The 13,083-nt window shown below is 45.5% G+C and overlaps 1 protein-coding gene across 4 annotated transcripts in view; it reads right to left on the reverse strand.

Annotated features, from left to right (window-relative positions):
• CLK4 (CDC like kinase 4) overlaps window positions 1–13,083 on the reverse strand; it is a 121,026-nt gene that overhangs the window by 43,218 nt on the left and 64,725 nt on the right. For 2 of the 4 annotated variants that reach the window (XM_033180219.1, XM_033180215.1), the window contains exon 1: window positions 11,733–11,856. The exons of the other annotated variants lie outside the window; for them this stretch is intronic. The gene's annotated coding sequence lies outside the window, so the exon portion shown is untranslated. Of the gene's footprint in view, window positions 1–11,732; window positions 11,857–13,083 lie in introns of those variants that run through there. 4 annotated transcript variants of the gene reach the window in all.

Genomic DNA, 13,083 nt, shown 5'->3' on the forward strand with positions numbered 1-13,083 from the left:
TTCAGCTCCTGCCAGTGCTGTGAAGCAGGTTCACTGTTGACTGTGCTCTAGTTACCGCACTGTCTGAATCTGGTGAGACAGAACACCCACATATAAACTACGTGAAGAGGGTTTATTACTTACTCATAGGCAGCAAGGGACAATGTGTGGGGAAAAGAACGAGAGATCAGTTTGTTACCATGTCTATATAGAAGGAAGTAGACATAAAAAACTCCATTTAGTTCTGTATTTGAGATGCTGTTAATCTGTGACCTTACCTTCAACTTTGTCCTTGCAAGAGACATGTGCAAAGGTGACTTAGGTTAAAAGGATTTTGGGCGGTGCAGAATGTGCTTTGTTAAACAAGTGCCTAAAGGCTGCTTATGGTTAGAGGTCATCAACATTCTCTTAAATCTCAAGAAAGAGAAAAACATTTGTCTCCTGCCCCTCCCTGGGCAATGGAACATCTCCGGGTAACACCCATTGTGCGTTCTGTTTACTGAGCAAGGAGAAAACCACCTTTAGGAATAAGGTGGGGCTTGCTGGAGCAATACTGCTAAAAGGTTTATGGAGATGTTCGCATATGCATCTCAAGGCACAGCATTTTCCTTTAAACTTATTCATGTCACAGGGATTTTTGTCCATATGTCTTGCTGCTGATTTCCTCCCTACCATAATCCTATTATCCAGTCACTCCCTTATCTTTTTGATGGTAAAGATAATTGTCAATAAATACTAAGGGAACTCAGAGGCCGGTGCCGGCGTGGGTCCTCTGTAAGCTGAGCGCCGGTCCCCTGGGCCCCGCTTTTCTTTCTCTACACTTTGTCTCTGTGTTTTATTCCTTTTCTCAAGTCTTTCGTCTTCACCTAACGAGAAACACCCACAAGTGTGGAGGGGCAGGCCACCCCTACACAATGGAAGCCTGGAATTCGTTGGAAGCTAATCCCCAGGACTCAGGAAAGCCGCCTGAGGTTGGATTGGAGTCTGGCTGTGTGTATGCCCCACTTGGACTGAAGCCAAATGGCCATGAAAGAAAGTGCATCCTGGGTTTTATGCCCCAGGGCAACGTGACTCACTGGAATAAGACACGAAGGACATCCTGTTTCTGGGGCAGGGGGAACTGGAACAGAGCCCAGGCCTTTCCAGCCAGTTTCTCCTTATCTCACGTTGTTGTGTTCCCACCACATTCTATGGTTTTTCTTGAGAACTGCAAGTGAGAAAGAGGAGAGAACTGGGTTGGTCCAAGGCCATCTGCAGAACCGTCCTGCAAGTATTTGTTGCCAAGGTCCTGCAGTTCCTTTGCCTACGGTTCTTTCCTTCCCTTAAGATGCCCAGCACTTGCCTGGCCAGATTACATTGTACCTTGACCCTAGTTACTGGTCTTGGGATTGGGGAAGAAGGGATTGATCTTGAGAAGGGTGCATGCTTTCTTTAAAGGAGAAGCCTCCGGATCTTCTTTACATCTTCAAGCATGGAAGCAGCACTGACTTTTTTTTTTTTTTTTTTGAGACGGAGTCTCGCTCTGTCGCCCAGGCTGGAGTGCAGTGGCCGGATCTCAGCTCACTGCAAGCTCCGCCTCCTGGGTTTACGCCATTCTCCTGCCTCAGCCTCCCGAGTAGCTGGGACTACAGGCGCCCGCCACCGCGCCCGGCTAGTTTTTTGTATTTTTTAGTAGAGACGGGGTTTCACTGTGTTAGCCAGGATGGTCTCGATCTCCTGACCTCGTGATCCGCCCATCTCGGCCTCCCAAAGTGCTGGGATTACAGGCTTGAGCCACCGCGCCCGGCCAGCACTGACTTTTAACAGGGAAGAATGGGCCACTTCTGCAGACCCAGGAGGTTCAGAGCAATCTGAGAATGCAAGATTTTTTAGCGCATCAACACGGATATCCCTATTTCAAGTATCAGGCTCCTATTCGTTCCCAATTAGGATCCTGACTTTGGCATAGCAAACCTACTGGAGTTGAGCATCCAACCTTCTCTGGAATTCTACTATTCTTATGTCTAAGTCCTGTGAGTACTCGCCATATTCTCTTTCTTGACTTAGTGATTGATTTCGTATTTGCTTTATGAGTTTTCAACTCTATGTGCTATGGTTTGAAAGTTTTTGTCTCCTTCAAAGTCTGTGTTGAAACTTAATCCCCAGTGCAACAGTATGAAGAGGTGGAGGCTTTAGGAGGTGATTAGGCCATGAGGGCTGTGCTCTCATGAATAGATTAGTGCCTTATAAAAGGGCTTCAGGGGATGAGTTCACCCCTTCTACCTGTGGTGTCATGTGAAGATGCAGCTTTTCTCACTTCCAGAGAAAACAGTGTCCATGCCGCCATCTTGAAAGCAGAGACCAGGCCCACACCAGACACACCCAACCTGCCAGTACTTTGATCTTGGACTTTCCAACCTCCAGAATGGTGAGAAATAGATTTCTATTATTTGTAAATTACCAAGTCTGTGGTATTTTCTTATAGCATCACAAATGGACTAAGACACTATGGGAAAGCTATGGCCACACAGGCCAAATCTGGCCTGCTGACTGTTTTTGTAAATGAAGTCTTACTGGAGAACAGCCATACCCATTCACTTACCTATCATCTATAGCTGCTTTCCCACTACAGTGGCAGAATCGAACAGTTATGGCATTGTATGGCCCGCCAAAGATGAGAATATTTATTATCTAGCTAGTTACAGAAGAAGTTTGTTGAGCCCTGCGTTCTACCATATACTTTAATTTTCTCTTTTGTATATGTATTATATCTCTTAATCTAAAAAAAGAAAGAAAATCTAGCAGCTATCCACTCATCCTGAGAACACATATATAATTATTATGCCTTCCTACAAACAATTCTTTGATGATTTAAAACCAATCTAAATATTTGTCAAGGGCCTTCGTGGTGAAGGCTTTGCACATCAGCCTATAATTTAGGTTTGGGGATTAGTTGAGTCACACTTGGGAAACCTGCAGCCCACCAATCTCACCTCACTCTTTTATTCCCCTTCATGCTGCTGCAAGCAAATTCCTCGGTTCAAGGAGGACCACCAGGTGGCTGTCCGGGGGTCATCAAAGGTGACCTGAAAAGCCCTTTTCTGCACTGGAGACATGACGATGGAATAGGGACAACATCTCTAACATCAGGAAGGTTACCAGAGGTGACTTGCTGGGAGAAAAGGTAAGAGCAGGGAAGAGAAATATTTACTATTTGGGGGCATAGTACATTTGGAACAGCGACTCTGGGGGTCAGTTATAGGGCATACAGATGAGAAGGAACCCTGGAGAGCTTTACTCGCAGACAGGAGGAGATGGAGACGTGTGTGTACATGAACTTGCTCACTGAGAGCAGCTGTGATGATGTACCTAAAATCGGAAATGTGGGTAGGAGTGACAGTGTGCCTGAGCCTAAGACAGGAGGGGTTGGTGGGTCCTTTGGGGAGCGACAAGGGGGTAGTGGCTGCAGCCCCTCCCCAGAGTGTGTATGTATGTGTGTGTGTGTCTGTGTGTTATGGTGAATGAAGGGGAAGGGATCATGGTAATGCATGATATTGCAAGGGTGATGGGAGCATTGGCTTGCTTCTTCATCCTTACAGCTGGGATTGATGCATATTTTCCCACCTGCCTCTCTGTTAAAATCTTTGCCTTTTTAAGTAGCTGAGAAGGAGGGCGGGGGTAGTGTCATGTTGTGAGCTGAGTCACAGGAAACTTAGGCTGTCAGCCACATATGGGGAAAGGGTGGCAATCTGAGAGGTAGGAAGAGGATATTTCAGGGGGAGAGTGGAGGAAGCTCAGTGAAAGGGAGCTTGGTGGCTCCTGCTCTATCAAGCATTTTCTAGCTGGATGGTGATCACGTAGGTCTTTCTGATCTCCTCAACCAGGTTGCAGCTGCCTTAGTGTTCTGACAGCCAATAACTCACTTCCCGTCCTTTCTGTTCTCCTTCCTGTAGGGTAGAGAGTACTTCGTGGGGAATGTGGTTGGAAGAGCTGGGAAACGTCTGCTACTGTGGGGCACAGGCTTCCAATTAGAACATGCGGCTGGATCTAGTGCAGGGTGGGCCCCGCTCCATCACCACCCTTGATATGAAGTGGCATTGTGCGTCTTTGTCTTATTTTCCCTAAATAAGAAGTGCTTTTTACTTAAGAAATTCAGCCAAGAATTCTATTGCCTCTGGTCTTCGTCTCCATGTCCTTACATGCCCCACGGCTTGAAGGCGAGGAGCTGTGTCTCCAGGGCCTGCGTTGTTCTCGTAACTTCTGTCCTGCTATGCCAATCCTCAAGCCTAGGGAAAAGTGACTGGAGAGACTTAAGAAAATAAACTAAATCGGGCTGGGCGCGATGGCTCATGCCTGTAATCCCAGCGCTTTGTGAGGCCAAGGTGGGCGGATCGCCTAACGTTGGGAGTTCGAGACCAGTGTGACCAAAATGGAGAAACCCCGTCTCTACTGAAAATACAAAATTAGCCAGGTGTGGTAGCACATGCCTGTAATCCCAGCTACTAGGGAGGCTGAGGCAGGAGAATCACTTGAACCCTGGAAGCAGAGGTTGCAGTGAGCTGAGATTATGCCACTGCACTCCAGCTTGAGCAACAAAAGTGAAACTCCATCTCAAAAAAAAAAAAAAGTAAAAAAAAGAAACTAAATCAACATAAGCAGCTTTGATTATTTAATAAAGGTACCTGTTCTCACTTTATTTCAATGTAAAATGAATCTAGGAAAAGTCTTACTAGTTATTCAGGAGCTATAGAGGAGTGTTGTGATGGTAATCTAATATTCTTAAAGTTTAGAATATGTCATCTTCAGCTTTCTGTTATTGTTTGTGTGTGTGTGTGTATGTGTGTGCATGTGCACTTATGTTGTGTGCATGCACACCATAAGGATTCAGGAAAACGCCAGTGTTATCCTGTGGATGTAAGTATGTTTAATCACCTTTGTTAGTTGAAGAAGAGTATGGCGGATGACATTATTGTTCACCAAATATTCACTCCTTCTCTGACAACATCCGTGGGAAGAGGATAATGCCCTGCTCTATTAGTATAGGCCTCAGCCACGTCACTTGGCCAGTTAAATGTAGGTAGGAGTGACAGTGGGCCGCTGCCTAAGCCTGACGGTGTTCTGCGTGTTTCCCTTGCCCCTCTTACACTCCTGCCTTTCACCTCAACCAGAATATGCCTTGGATACATACTGGTGCAGGGAGGAGGAGAGACTCATGAAGGCAGCATAGAACCAAACCCCAGCTTGGACTCAAACCAAGCTGGGCCTCTCCGAGATCAGCCAAACGCAGCCAGACTGCAGATGCGTGAGAGAGAAATAAAGGCTTGCTGTGGGCAACTGAGTTTTGGGGTGTTATACACACTCTTGTAAAATTAGCTAACTGGTATGGAGACTTCTAACGTCCTAATGTCTAATCTCCCCTTCTTCCTTAGCAGTAGTTCTCCTACCCAATAGTTAGCTGCTGCTAGTCACTTAGCCTAAAGATTGTATGTTTCTGACTCTTGCAGATTGGTAAGGCCTTGTAACTAGTTCCAGGGAATAACAAGTAAGTAGAAATGTTCCTAAATGGAGAGGGTGTACATTTCTGTTCTTTGCCCTCCTCCCATGGGTACAGCACAGGTGCGATGGCTACATCAGGGATCCATAAAGTGCTGCCTAGTGGCTGGCCAGATGTTTTTAAAGTTTTATTAGAATATAGTCATGATGGCTGGGCACAGTGGTTCACATCTGTAATCCCAGCACTTTGGGAGGCCAAGGTGGGAGGATTACTTGGGCCCAGGAGTTCGAGTCCAGCCTGGGCAACCCTATCTGTATTGAAAATTTGTACAAAGTAAAAAAGATAAAAATATATAGTCATGCATATTCATTTGTACATCGTCTGCTGCTTTTGTATTACAAAAGTGGAATTGATTAGTTATGACAGAGACTTTGTGGCCAGCAAAGCCTAAAACATTTCATCTCTGGCTCTTTAAGCATGAATTTACTCACCCCTGGCCTAGAATACGAATTGCCTCCTTATACCATAAAGAACCTGAGAAAACAATATGCTGTAATACAATGCTTTTTCCCTGGGAATTTCTTTCAATATTTACTAGTGTCCATCTACCTTTTAATGTTTTTCAGAGATGGGATCTCACTGTCTCCCAGGGTGGAGTGTACTGGCGTGATCACAGCTCATGACAGTCTCAAATTCCTGGGCTCAAGCAATCCTCCTGCCTCAGCCTCCTGAGTAGCTGGGACTACAGGTATGTGCCACCATGCTGGGCTAATTTTTTTTAAAAAAGTTTTCGTAGAGACAGGGTCTCACTATGTTGACCAGGCTGATCTTGAACTTCTGCCCTCAAGCAACCCTCTTGCTTCAGTCTCCCAGGTACCTGGGATTCTGGGCTCAAGCCATCTACTTAAATTAATTAATTAATTTATTGAGATGGAGTTTTGCTCTTGGCACCCAGCTGGAGTGCAATGGTACAATCTCAGCTCACTGCACCCTCTGCCCCTGGGTTCAAGCAATTCTTCTGCCTCAGCCTCCCCAGTAGCTGGAATTACAGGCTCCTGCCACCACGCCCAGCTAATTTTTGTATTTTTAGTAGAGACGAGGTTTCACCATGTTGGTCAGGCTGGTCTCGAACTGCTGACCTCAAGGGATCCTCCTGCCTTGGCCTCCCAAAGTGCTGGGATTTCAGGTGTGAGCCACTGGGCCTGGCCCATCTACTTATTTTTAACTGATACTTGAAAGAAGGAATCATTATCACTAATTATAGTATACAATATTTTCTGTGCATCTTAGTCATAGACACTTTATTGATATGGGACTGAACTTTTCATTGGGTTTCTATTAAGGATAATGTGAAGGGGAACGGGGACTGAGACCTGGGAAGTAAATACATTCAAGAGTCTTCCATGTGGGTGCTGGTGAGAGGCACAGGGGTGAACAGGGTTAGCAGGGGCACAGTAGAGCAAGAACAGGGCTGAGGACGAAGCCCTGGGAGCGACAGAACTTGTGGGGTGGGAATAAGAGCCTGTGAAGGAGGCCAGAAAGTCAGGAAGGGAATGCGGGAGAGGAGCAGACCTCGGGAGCTGTATAAGGGAGGGAACTGAATTGCAGCAGGAGTGGTGTGCAAAGCTAAAGAAAGAACATGTTGGCTAGGAAATAAGAGAGTGATTTAAAAAATTAGGAAGTCCATTAGCTCAGTATGGGGGTGCATGCCTGTAGTCCCAGCTACTCAGGAGGCTGAAGTGGAAGGATCACTTGAGCCCAGGAGGTCGAGGCTGCAGTGAGCTGTTACTGTGCCACTGCACTCCAGTCTGGGCAACAGAGTGAGATGCCATCTCTATTTAAAAAAAAAAAAATTTAGAAAGTTCCTAGTTATCAGGGAAATGCAAATTTAAACCACGATGAGCTACAATTTTCCCTCCCCTACTAGAACGGTTAGAATGAAAATTAGATAATATCAAGCACTGGCAAAATGTAGTGAAATTAGGCCGGGCACAGTGGCTCACGCCTGTAATCCCAGTACTTTGGGAGGCCGAGGCGAGCGGATCACGAGGTCAGGAGATGGAGACCATCCTGGCTAACCCGGTGAAACCCCGTCTCTACTAAAAATACACAAAAAAATTAGCCAGGCGTGGTGGCAGCGCCTATAGTCCCAGCTACTCAGGAGGCTGAGGCAGGAGAATGGCGTGAACCCGAGAGATGGAGCTTGCAGTGAGCCGAGATCGCGCCACTGCACTCCAGCCTGGGCGACAGAGCAAGACTCCGTCTCAGAAAAGAAAAGGAGCGAAATCAGACCCTCCACACATGGATGAGAAGAATGTAAAGTGGTGCAGCCACTTTAGAAAAGTCTGGCAGTTGCTCAAATGATTAAACTGTTACCATATGACCCAGCAATTCCACTCCTGGGTATATACCCAAGAGAATTGAAAACATGTGTTCACAAAAAACGTATACATGAATGTTCATAACAGCACTATTCATTATAGTCCAAAAGTGTAACAATCCAAACGTCCATCAGTGGCAGAATGGATAAACAAACTGTGGTCTTTCCACACAGCTATGAAAAGGAATGAAGTGCTGACACATGCCACAGCATGGACGGACTCTGAAAACACTATGCCGAGTGAATGAAGGCAGTCACAAAAGGCGATGCATGGTATGATTCCATTCAAATGAAAGTACAGAACAGGGAAATCTGCAGTGAAGGAGGTGGATTAGCGGTTGTTTAGGGCCAGGGGAAGAGGATGGGAGTATGGGGAGTGAAAGCTAAAGGGTGTGGGTTCCTTTTTGTGGTGACAGAAACATGCTAGAGACCATCGAATTGTGAACTTCACATTGGTGAAGTGTATGGTATATGAAACATAAGGCTCAGTGAAGCTGTTTAAAAAGTTAGGAAGTTACCGGTAGCTTTGAGGAAGCATTTTAAATCAAGTACAGAGTGATGAGGCCAGGAGCCCGGGTATGGTATGTTGAGGGTGATTGGGCGTTGCAAAGTGATGAAGGGGAAGCAATGCTGAGAGGTTATTTCAGGTTTGAGAAGACGTGAGGCTGCTTGGAGAGCAAGAGGAGGTAACCTGTCAGTGGAGAGGAAGAGGGGTCGTCAGGGAGACAGTGACAGTTGATGGAGACAGGGCCAGAGGACGTTCTCAGGGGAGGCACAGGTGGCAAGTGGAGCTTTTGAAGAGGAGAGAGACCAGTTTTCCCCTAAAACATGAGGGAGAGAGAGAAGAATCCTGAGAACTCATTGAAAACAGGAACCACATGAGATTTGATTTTGTAATCTCCACATCTAGCTCAATTAATGGGAAATATACATTTATTCATTCACTAAACATTTAATGAGGGCAGACTGTGCCAGGCACTACTTTCCGGGCTAATGATCCCACAGCGGCCCTCACAGACAAAGCCCAGACTTTCATGGAACCTCCATTCTAGTTCAAGGGGGTGAAACAGCACGCAGGCTGTGGAAGAGACGTTAGCATTCACCAAATGTCCATGGGTGCCTCTATTTCCCAGCTCTCCTTGCAGTGAGGCTGAAACCACATGATTAGTTCTGGCCAATGGCCTGTGGGTGCATCACTTTCAGGCTGGGGCAATAAAGAGCTAGTGTGTGGCCTCCTTTTCTCCTCTTCTGCTGTGGTGATCTTGGAAACCACACGTCCATGAAGCAATACGGATACTTTCTGTGTGCAACATGTTCTCAACTCTTGATTTGCTTTGATTCTCCTCTCTATCTCCTCTTCCATTTCCTTCTTTCTTTAAGTGCTGGTCACAACAGGCTAAATGCTTTCATGAGTCACTAATAAGCTCTTTGAAAAATATTGTTCTAGATCAATACTTAATCTGCACATGAATCATAAGGGATCTTGTTAATACAGGTTCTGGCTCAGTAGGTATGGGTTGGGGCCTGAGAGTCTGCATTCTAAAAAGCTCCAAAGGCAGAAGGTGCAGTGGCTCATGCCCATCATCTGAGCACTTTGGGCCCAGGAGTCTGAGACTGGCCTGAGCAACATACTGAGACTCTGTTTCTACAAAAAACTTTTAAAAAGTAAAAAAATTAAAAAATAGAAAGCTCCTAGGTGGTGGTGCTGCTGCTGCTCCGGGTTCAAGGATCATAATTTTAATAGCAAGGTCCTAGAGGGCATCCCTGTGCCCCTGGTAATGACATTTTTGACAAAAGTGTATCTCACTGGAGTAATACACACATGCAGATGTAACAGACTTGCACATATATATACTCATGTACATGTGTTCAATACACACGTGTGCCATTTAGTTGCATTCGGTAAGTGGATGAACAGATTTGTGACCATCCACTCATTCCCAGGTACCCTTATTGGTATTGGTCAGCTTAAAGATGAGATATGTTCAAACATCTTGTTAATCGGTGTTTTGACTGTGTGCCATTTAGTTGCATTTGGTGAGTGGGTGAACACACAGTCATCCTTGAGAACAGTCATGGGGGTGGATGGAGGGGAGATAGTGGGGGAGGAAATAAATCAAAACTCCAGCAAGAGTCAAAGGGAGCGTCCAGTGCCTGGCAGAGTCCTCACTCTACTTGCTGGGCTTCATCCAAGCCCTTTGTACACCTGGGAAACTTCTGGGGACGTCAGTCATAATTCCTGCTTTCTACAACCATCCCTTTTGATTTGTACGTCATAAATAAAGTTCATCTTCTGTGTCTGTTGACACCATGCTATACATCCCATGGCGTCTCAGTCTCATAAATCTTCTGCCCTTTTTGGCAGCCCCACTAGTCTTATTATTATTGTTGGCAAAGTTGTGGTTTGCTAACAGTGATGAATCTCTGGGAACAGAGTATATGAAAATATGAGCTTTACAGAGAGAATAGCATTAATGCTGATATTAATGAATCATCAGCATGAATACCATTGAGGTAAGAGGTAATTGTAAGGGCCTCTGTATTGTCATGATGGCATTTTAGTGTTTTCATGGGAAGTTTTTCATATACAAAGTAATATACATTAATTTGAGGCTACTATAAGAGTAATGTTTGCAAGCAAACAAAACAAACCTTTTTTCAAAAATGTGCCATTAGGGAATACAATAAGTCCTTGAACATTTCTAATTTAGAGTCATAAAAGCCTTACAAATTCCATCTATTCTTTTGCATGGTACTTAAAGGAAATGAGTTCTACAGAAGCTGATACTCAGCCTCAGAACACTTGTTACAAATTATAAAACTCATTTTATGAAAGTAGGTGCAAGACATGAGTGAATGAATGGGTTACAGAACAATGGAACTAAATCACACACATAAATCACACTTCTAACCAGCAGTGGCTCACACCTGTAATCCCACTACTTTGGGAGGCTGAGGTGGGTGGATCACTTGAGGTCAGGAGTTCGAGACCAGCCTGGCCAACATGGTGAAACCCCGTCTCTACTACAAACACAAAAAATGAGCTGGACGCGGTGTCATGCATCTGTAATCCTAGCTACTCAGGAGGCTGAGGCAAAAGAATAGCTTGAACCTGGAAGGCGGAGGTTGCAGTGAGCCAAGACTGTGCCACCGCACTCCAGCCTGGGCAACAGAGTAAGACTCCATCTTAGAAAAAATAAATAAATAAAAGTAAATCACACTTCACTCAGCTTCTCAGCCATGCAGGGTACACCTGCTTACTGTATCTTTCCCAAGAGCCACATAATTATGAAAAGAATAAGACTTTCCCTTTTATTATTTTACAGACAGTATAAAAAGTACTTGTTCCTTTAAGACCACTTTATTGAGGTATGATTGACATATAAAGAACTGTACATATTTAATGTATCCAGCTGGATGAATTTAGGAATAAGTATACCCCTATGAAACCATCACCACCACCAAGGCCATATACATGCCCATCACTTTCCCAAGCTTCCTCCTGCCCCCTTTATTGTTACTATTATTTTGTGGTAAGAGCACTTAACAGAAGATCTGCCCTCTTTGCGATTTTAAGTATCCAAGACAGTATTGTTAGCTATAGGCACTATGCTGTAGGAGATCTCTAGAATTTATCTTGCATAACTAAAATTTTGTACCTTTGACCATCACTTTACATTTCCCCTCCTCCAGCCCTTGGCAACCACCATCCTGCTCTCCACTTCCGTGAGTTCAACCATTTTAGATTCCTCATCACACTGAAACCAGGCAGTATTCGTCTTTCTGTATGTGGCCTATTTCAGTTAGCATGATGTCCTCCAGGCTTAGCCAAATTGTCACAAGTGGCAGAATGTCCTTCTGTGTTTTATGACTGAACCCCATTCCATTGCATATACATACCACATTTCTTCATCCATTCCTCCGTCGATGGACACGTCGGTTGTTTCCATATCCTGGCTATTGTGAATAACGCTGCAGTGAGCGCAGGAGGGCAGATGTCTCTTCGAGATCGTGATTTCAGTTCCCTTGGATAAATACCCAAAAGTAGGATTGTTGGATCATATGATAGTTCTATTTTTAATTGTTTGAGTAACCTCCACACCGTTTTCCATAATAGCCGTACCAATTTACATCACACCAATAGTGTATCAGCGTTTCTGTTTTCCCACATATTCGCCAACACTTATCTTTTTTTTCTGAGATGGAGTCTCCCTCTGTCACCCAGGCTGGAGTGCAGTGGTACGATCTCGGCTCACTGCAAGCTCTGCCTCCCGGGTTCACGCCATTCTCCTGCCTCAGTCTCCTGAGTAGCTGGGACTACAGGTGCCTGCCACCACGCCCAGCTAATTTTTTTTTTTTTTTTTAGTAGAAATGGGGTTTCACCGTGTTAGCCAGAATGGTCTCGATCTCCTGACCTCCTGATCTGCCCGCCTCGGCCTCCCAAAGTGCTGGGATTTCATGCATGAGCCACTGCACCCGGTCTTTTTTTTTTTTTTTGAGACAGAGTTTTGCTCTTGTTGCCCAGGCTGGAGTGCAGTGGTGCGATCTCGGCTCACCGCAACCTCCACTTCCTGGGTTCAAGCGATTATCCTGCCTCAGCCTCCTGAGTAGCTGGGATTACAGGCATGCACCACCACGCCCAGCTAATTTTGTATTTTCAGTAGAGATGGGGTTTCTCCATTGTTGGTCAGGCTGGTCTCGAACTCCTGACCTCAGGTGATCCATCCGCCTCAGCCTCCCAAAGTGCCGGTGAGCCACCGTGCCTGGCTGTTTTGTTTTTAATATAATAGCCATCCTCACAATGAGGTGATCTCTCATTATTATTATTTTTGAGATGGAGTCTTGCTCTTGTCACCCAGGCTGGAGTGCAATGACCCAATCTCAGCTCACTGCAACCTCCACCTCCCGGGTTCCAGCGATTCTCCTGCCTCAGCCTCCTGAGTAGCTGGGGTTACAGGCATGCGCCACCACGCCCGGCTTATTTTTGTGTTTTTAGTAGAGATGAGCTTTCACCACGTTGGTCAGGCTGGTCTTGAACTCCTGACCTCAAATGATCTGCCTGCCTCGACCTCTCAAAGTGCTGGGATTACAGGCATGAGACACCATACCCAGCCAGTACTCCTTTTTAACTTGGGTTCTTTGGTGGCTTCTTGCTATTGAGCTGTACGTTGCGGATGTGAACCTTCCATCAGGAATGTGGGTTGCAGGTAGTTTCTCCCGTTCTGTAGGTTGTCTTTTCAATGCTTTGCTC

Source organism: Trachypithecus francoisi, unplaced genomic scaffold (genome assembly GCF_009764315.1).
Source record: "Trachypithecus francoisi isolate TF-2019V2 unplaced genomic scaffold, Tfra_2.0 Lachesis_group2, whole genome shotgun sequence".
Taxonomy (NCBI): Eukaryota; Metazoa; Chordata; class Mammalia; order Primates; family Cercopithecidae; genus Trachypithecus; species Trachypithecus francoisi.